The 8,759-nt window shown below is 35.4% G+C and overlaps 1 long non-coding RNA gene across 1 annotated transcript; it reads right to left on the bottom strand.

Annotated features, from left to right (window-relative positions):
* Positions 1-4,131: 4,131 nt before the first annotated feature.
* Positions 4,132-6,282, bottom strand: LOC147567815 (uncharacterized). Its single transcript, XR_015230874.1, has 2 exons — positions 5,913-6,282; positions 4,132-4,649 (listed from the first exon to the last, which is right to left on the bottom strand). It is a non-coding gene; the product is annotated as an uncharacterized LOC147567815 (long non-coding RNA).
* Positions 6,283-8,759: the final 2,477 nt, after the last annotated feature.

Here is an 8,759-nt window from a genome sequence, read left to right as displayed (position 1 = left end):
ACACAAGAAATTAAAACCGACATGGAAGTAAGAATCCCACATGTCCTCCTCTTCAGGATAAAGTTTAGTTACTGCCGACCTTAATCTTAACTAATTCCCACGAATTATTTGTGGCGTACACTATCCAAAGCCAAAAATCAACTTAAAACTATCAAATCAAGCTTATTTAAAAGAAAAATTTGCCACTAGTTGCATAACAATTGTTGCATTAGTCAATAAATCAGATGGACTATGCAGGAAAGTGATCAACCAATCCACCCACAAAGATCCAACTGTAATACATTTGACCGTCAATTTCAACATCTAGACCGATTTCCTAGCCTCACTTTGATCGTTCCAACTAGATTGATGTGTTTAAAAATCTTGATACCCTAGAAAAGAATTGCTTAAGGATCTCTTGATTGGATTCATGCAAAAAAGATTTAGGGTTTTAGTGATGTTCAGAATTAAAGATCACGTCACTGCTAAAACTAAATGAGAGGCAAGAAAAAAATTTAAAATAAAAACTCATGAAAAGATTTGTTTTAGAATCTTATCATCAAGTCATACGTAATCTATCGGATTTTTCTGATGTAAAGATTCATTGATTTATTTTTCATGAAAAAAAGGGCAAAGATCGCGACAAATGAACAGAATTATTGTCATCGGGCGAGAATAAGTATTAACCTTCATTTAGGTTTCAACTACTGTTATGATATATAACAAAAATTGCAGACTCAATTGTGGTTGATGCTATTACCTGGATTTTTTGGTGTTTTCCAGCAAGATTACTTCTCTTGAAAACAAAAACAAAAACAGATTTGTCCTTACATCTGGGAGACGATGAACACAAAAAAAGTTAGGCAGAAAACTATGCATTTTAAATATAAGAATATGTACTAATACACCTTGCAAGATCTCAGTAAACTATGAGTTCTTCGTAAGGTATCTTAAATGAACATAAGAGAAAAATTGAATGTCAGAGCTATAGTTTTAGAAAAACATATTGCCACCTTAATCTCGGACATAACCAACCGGCTATATTTTTTGCGACGTGCCATGATGTATGAAAATAATTACACAAATTATAGATCCAACTTTAGCCCACATAATTAGATAGTCTACTACAACTTGCGCAATAGCTTGTTAAGAAGAGCCAACACAAAAGCAAACCAACTGCCAACCTTAATCTCAAATGGGACCACGTTATTGGATTCACTACAGAAAATTTGGATCTAACATCAGCCCACATCATTTGATAGCTTACTGCGACAGGCGCAATAGCTTCGTAGGTTGGAAAGAATAGCCAACCACAAAAGTAAACCAATTGCCGGCCTTAAGCCTTAATCTCGAATGGGACCACATTTTTAGATTTATTACAAAAAAGTTAGATCCAACATTAGCCACACCATTTTATAGCTTATTGCGACGTGCGCAATATCTTGGTTTTTTGTTTGAAGAGCCAACACAAAAGCAAACCAACTGCCAGCCTTAATCTCGAATGGGACCACGTTTTTCGATTCACAACAGAAAATTTAGATCCAACATCAGCCCACATCATTTGATAGCTTATTGCGACATGCGCAATAGTTTTTTTTTTTTGAAGAGTCAAAACAAAAGCAAACCAACTATCAGCCTTAATCTCGAATGAGACCACGTTTTTGGATTCACTATAAAAAATTAATATCCAACATCAGCCCACATCATTTGATAGCTTATTGCGACGTGCGCAATAGCTTGTTTGTTTTTTTTCAATAGGCAACACAAAAGCAAACCAACTGCCAGCCTTAATCTCCGAACGGGACCACGTTTTTGGATTCATTACAGAAAATTTAGATCCAACATCAGCCCACATCATTTGATAGCTTATTGCGACGTGCGCAATAACTTTTTTTTTTAAGAGCCAACACAAAAGCAAACCAACTGCCAGCCTTAATCTCGAATGGGACCACGTTTTTGGATTCACTACAGAAAATTTAAATCCAATATCAGCCCACATCATTTGATAGCTTATTGCGACGTACGCAATAGCTTGTTTTTTTAAGAGCCAACACAAAAGCAAACCAACTGCTAAGGCTTAATCTCAAAGTGGGACCACGTTTTTGGACTCACTACAGAAAATGTAGATACAACATCATCTCACATCATTTGATAGCTTACTGCGACGTGCACAATAGCATGTTAGAATGGAAATAATAGTCAACCATATAAGTCAACCAACTGTGAGTCTTAATCTCAAATGGGACCACACTTTTGGTGTCATGACAACAATCATAGATCTAACATGACCCCACACATAATTTAAAAGCTTATTTCGACATGCGAAATAACTTGTTAGATTGGAAATTATAGCTAGACAAAAAAATAAACAACCTGTCAGGCTTAATCTTAAATAAGACCACATTTTTTGTGCCATGCCTTAATGAGACAACAACGTTACAGATTCAACCGAGTCGACATCAACACTCATTATTTGATAGCTTACTGCTACATGTACAATAGCTTATTAAACAAGCAAGAAAAGCCAAACACAAAAGGTAACCAACAACAAGCCTTAATCTCGAAAGCGCAACATTTAATTAAAAAAATAACTCCTTACAAACATTGAAACTATAACCAACACGTAAGTAGTAATCCCATATTTCCTACTCTTTAGAACAAAGTGTAGTTACTGCCAATGTTGATCTTAACTAATTCCCACAAATGTTAGTGGCATACGTTATGCAGAGTCATCGGGCGAGAATAAATATCAACCTTCATTTAGTTTCAACTAGTGTTATGATATATGATATATAACAAAAATTGCTGAGTCATTTGTGGTTGACACTATTACCTGGATTTTTTGGTGTTTCCTAACAAGATTACTTCTCTTGATCTCTCCTTCCAGACCAAGTATCCTTACTCGAGAAAACAAACACAAAAACAGATATGTCCTGCACTCTGTAGACGATGAGCGCAAAAAAAAAATAGCCAGAAAACTATGCATTTTAACTATGAGCATGTACTAATACATCTGCAAGATCCTAGTAAAATATGAGCTCTTCCTAAGATATCTTAAATGAACATGAGAAAAAGATTTAATGTCAGAGCTATAGTTTTAGAAAAACATAAACCAGATAAAGAATAATCATGAACTGATTAAAGTCTACAGTCGATTTGGAGTAGAGTAGTCAAAACTTCAAAATCTCAAACACTTCCTAACAGATGACTACAAGTACACTCATCATAAAAGGCATCAAACGACAAAGCACAAACATGTTATGAAACTGGCTTGTAGTACTTCTGGAAAAAAAAATATTCATAAGAATCCACACATCATCCACATCAAAGATAACCGCTGCAACATATGAAAATATTGTGATTTCACTGAGTTTCACTATCGAGTATTTCTAGCAAACAAAATCTCCAGCTTTAAGGATATTGAACCATAGCTAGGAGTTGTAACTCAAACATAAACTTAGCTATTTCCAAGGCAATGCAAATAAATTTCTCAATTTATGGGACCTAAGATCTTCATAGTAATTCAACAATTCTTGAGAAATCAAACATGCATTATGACTACTATATGAAGTGTATTTTGTTTTGTGGGTTTGGCATTTTGGTGGTCAAAAGAAACATCGATTTCATACAAAGTATAAAGGGTGTATGAGCCACAAGTTGTGCTTGACCCTTGGTAAACATGCATCAAGCATTGAATAAAATGGTTAAAACCCACAACTCGTGATAGTGAACTGTCTTCAGAGAAGCAACTGACACAATCACAATTTGTTCAAACTCATGAACAAAAGAAAGAAATTGAAGTTTACCCATAGTGCAACGATAGAAAATGATGCAAGTATTTGCATGCATTAACATAAGTGTTGCCCGGGCAGTTTCGAATCGATCAAACCGATCAAACATCAACCCACATTACTTGATAATTTATTGTGATGTGCGCCACAACTTTTTAATTGATAAGAAGAACCACACACAAAATTAAACCAACTAGCAGCCTTAATCTCGAATATAGCTATATAGATATACAATTTGTGTCATTTCTTGATAGATCCTTATTAATATTTAAGATCCAGCAGATCAAACACCAACCCACATCACTTGAAAGCGTATAGCAATATGTGCAATAACTTGCTTAATTTGAAAGAAGAGTCAAACTTAAAAGTAAGCCAGTTGTATGTCTTAATCTCGAATATGTCAAAGTTTTTTGTGTCATGCTGTGATTTAGAGAACGTTTACAAAAAATTTACATCCAACATTAACCCACACCATTTGACAGCTAACTGCAAACTTCTCCAATTGCTTCTCAACAAGAGCCAACACAAAAGTAAACCAACTGTCATACTTAATCTCGAATGGGACCACGTTTTTGGATTCATTACAGAAAATTTAGATCCAACATCAGCCCACATCATTTAATAGCTTCCTACGACGTGCACAATAGATTCGTAGGTTGGAAAGAATAGTCAACCACAAAAGTAAACCAACTGCCAGCCTTAAGCCTTAATCTCGAATGGGACCACATTTTTAGACTCCTCAAGAAAAATTTAGATCCACCATTAGCCCACATCATTTGATATCTTATTGCAACGTGCGCAATAGCTTGTTAGGATGGAAAGAATAGTCAACCACATAAGTAAGCCAACTGCCAGTCGTAATCTAGAATGGGACCACACCTTTGATGTCATGACAATAATTATAGATCTAACATCAGTCCACGTCATTTAAAATCTTATTTCGAGGTGCGAAATAACTTGTTAGATTGGAAATAATAGTCAGGCAAAAAAGTAAACCAACTGTCAGCCTTTTTTTTTTGAAACTTTGATTGAATTTATAGAGAGAAAAAACTATTTACAAAGGGCGAGGAAAGGGAGTGAACATCTCACGACATCCACACCTCCCAATTTATTACAACATCAATGTAAGAAACGAGCCTGAACGTGTCAACACTTTTTATCCAAGAATATAATGTGCATTTGATGTCAACCTTAATCTTAAATGAGACCACATTTTTTGTGCCATGCCTTAATGAGACAAAAAAGTTACAGATTCAGCCGACTCGACATGAACACACATTATTCGATAGCTTATCGCGACGTGTACAGTGGCTTAATTAATAGGCAAGAAAAGCCAAACACAAAACATAACGAACAACCAGCCTTAATCTCTAAAAGACAACATTTAATTATAAAAATTAACTTCTCCTTACAAACATTGAAACTATAACCAACACGTAGTAGGAATCCCATATTTCCTACTATTTAGAACAAAGTCTAGTTACTGCCAACGTTGATCTTAACTAATTCCCGCAATTGTTAGTTGCATACACTATGCAAAGCCAAAACTTAGAACTATAACTGACATTGAAATGGGAATTGGACCTGATATGTTTGGTTTTTTAGGGATAATTTTGTACTTGGCTAAAAGAAATATAACTGCTACTAGTTATATATGTATTATTGCATTAGATAATAAATCAGATAACTCAACAGGTTACTAGGCAACCAATTAGGAATCAATATCCACCGATAAAGATCCAACAGTGATACATCTGATCATCAAGTTCAACAACTAGACCAATTTTTCTGGCCTCTCTCTGATCATTCAAATGGATTGATATGCTTAAGGGTGTTGATACTCTAGAAAGGCACTGATAAGGATCTCTTTATCAAATTCGGGCAAAGGGGACTTAGGGTACTATTGATGTTCAGAATTAATGATCACGTCGCTGCTATGACTAAACATGAGAGGCCGGAAAAGAATTCAAAGGAAAATATCGAAAAGCTTCGAGTAAAGATCTCATCGAACCATACAGTTTATGGTTTTTTTTAGGTAAAAAATTAAGATGAATTTGTCATGAAAAGTAGCGCAAATGTCGTGACGGAAGGAGAGAAAAAACATTATAATAGGTTTCAAGTAAGGTTATGATAGAGATTTACCGTTCTTGATCTCTCCTCCCCGATTTCAACGCAAGATTCTCCTTACTGAAGATAACGAAGCAGAAACAAATTCGTCCTTCACAGTGTAGATGATGAAGATGAAAAATCTAAATAGCGAAGAAAGAGACTTCAACATCGACATCATCAGAGAGGCTTTTTGAAATTAGGGCTTCCTTCCGGCATATCGACATCATAAGAGAGGCTTCTGAAAATTAGGGCTTCTTCAAGCATCTCGACATCATAAAAAAGGCTTCTCAAAATTAGGGCATCTCTCTCTCCTTATAAACCATTTATTCTTGAAGTGGGTATGACATTTGTTCAGGGTGGCTACAGAGACAAGAGAAGATAACAGAAATAGAGAGGTGAGTGCGAGAGGAGAGGGGTAAAAGATATTTCCTTTACTTTCGTGTTACCTGGCCAGAGTAGTTCGACTCCCAAACCTCCAACTCTTTTCGTTATTTGGGGACCCGTCAAAGGATTCAAAATACCCTTTCAACTAAATGGGAAATTATAGGGAGTGCCTATTTGTTGTTAGATCAATGTTGCTAAAATCATCTCTTTTACAATATATTTTGGTTAAAGTAAAAGAAGGCAATGCCCATTTGGGTTTGACCTAACGACACAATTAACGCCGTTAGATAAACCAATCATCTTGCAAAGAAGAAGAAGAAGAAGTAAATGATAATAGTTTGTATGGGAATGTTTGATCCCTAGTTTTTATGGGAATGTTTGATCGCGGGCTTACAAAATTTTGTACGAGTGAGAGCTCTTTCGAGTAAGTGTTACTTTTTTTTTTTTAATTGGAAGTCTATGATGGATCTGCGTAGGTCTTCTAATATGTTACAATTTCTACCTAATCCGCGGGAGTTAGGCAAATAAAGTACTAATATTTCTCAATAATATTACACTTAAACTATACAATACCAAAGCGTAAATCAAATGCAAGCGTTTACCGGAGTTTCCAACAAGTTTTGTTGTTTTCATTTACAAAGATGTATACATGATTAGTCATACAGCACCACAACCCTAAACCCACCACCACTACCAACCACACCGTTGCAGCGTTGCTCATCAACCCTTCAATGTCTTCGAAACTCGTCCTTTGCTAGCATCATACTAGCTAAAGAAGTATACGCACTCTGAGTACTGAAGTTGTTAATATATGAGCATGAATGGCCCTCTTCTAAAACGTGCAGCATTATCTTCAGACCTGCAACTTTTCTGAACAAGTTCATACCTCTCATTAAGATTAGATACTATAAAATAACATTATCTCCATGTTCATTGAACACTTTTACATCTGAAATATTCTTATTGATACTTAAGTTTCAAATACAACATCAATAATAACAACAATCATAATGAGTCACATATGGTCCCAAGCAGACAAGAAACAAATTTCAGGCAATCGATACAACAACAACCATAACAAGAAACAACAATAAGACATGGATTCTTGCTACGTGAAAACAATGTTCTTGATGATTGTAACAAGTCAAACTTTTAGATATATGAATCAAATGCCTTCCGAATAAATAAGAGTATCCACTTTTAGCTTGATCATCCTCTCTTCAAGAGCTTCAATACATCCCCAACTAAATTGAGTGATCCGGTTACCAGTACCTGTACATACCAACAAAATTACACATCATTTTTTACGTTTTAACCGCTGTTCTCTCTTGAAAATAAAGGTCTAATAGTTTTGTTTTTGTTCTACTTTGAACTGGATGTTTTAGGTTAATGGACGACTAGCTGAAAACTTTTAAAAGATGGAAGCATGCTACATATGAGTATGCAGCCAAAATTAATTACAATTATAAGATGCCAACTCCTCTTTTAGGGCATGGGAAAGATCATTTTAATTTAAATTGATAAATAAAATTTAATGGTTAGAGTCACTAGCAAATCAATTACAAAGTGTCAGACTAGTCGGACCCGAGGTTCACATGCAGTCTGAAAGAGAAGAGAATGCCGAAAATGATAGTAGCTAGTTTGAAAGAGAACCAGATATCAAACTAAATATGTCAATTATTTTACCAAAAGGAAAAATAATATGTAGATTTAAGCACTTTTAGTTTGTTCGAGCCACCGAGGAAGTTTTGAAGTTGGAGAAAGATTAGTTTCTTTTACCTGAATTCTCAGAGAAGGCATAATAGCACTGCGTGTAAGATTCTCAGGTTCCGGACTGCAATTATTAGGATGTCTATAAAGGAAGATGGTAACGTTTCCCGCCTTTCCCCTTTGAAGTTTTCATCAACAACGACATCTGAAAGCGCACTACACAAGAAAACATTTTAAAGTAATCAGAAAAATAAAGAGAGGAGGAAACAAGATACATTCTCAGCTAGCTCAACCAACACCATGACATAGGTAAATTTACTTAGGCAAGTCAAAGGTTGAAGAACGATCGAATCGATTCATCAAAGTAAAAAAAGAGAAGTTCAGGCAACCATAAGGCAAAAGACTAGAATAAATACATTAGAATCTGGTTACGATTGTAAAGCGATGAAAGCTTCTTACCGTTCCCTTGGATTATGTTCTCCCAGATTTTGTGGAGAGTCAATTGCCATGATAAATCATTTGGAGTGATATCTGAAGATATGGGGGAGGCGGGAGTAACCTTATTATATGTTAACAGACTTGGAACAAAAACGACTTTTGAAAAATGAACACGATCACATATCCAAAAGTTCATGTCTCATATCAGCTGAACGATATCATAACCGCGTTATGATTTTCTGAAACGAAGCAATACCTGAGGAAGCACAAGTATCGACAAGCTTAGGAAGAGGAGCTCGAGGGTCTGTCACCTCCATGCAGTTGAATAGAAGAATCTAGAGAAAAGTA

This window comes from Eschscholzia californica, unplaced genomic scaffold (assembly GCF_041429995.1).
Source record: "Eschscholzia californica isolate CP2 unplaced genomic scaffold, dmEscCali1.0.p SCAF_1, whole genome shotgun sequence".
Classification (NCBI taxonomy): Eukaryota; Viridiplantae; Streptophyta; class Magnoliopsida; order Ranunculales; family Papaveraceae; genus Eschscholzia; species Eschscholzia californica.
This window is presented reverse-complemented; position numbering and strand designations above follow the sequence as displayed.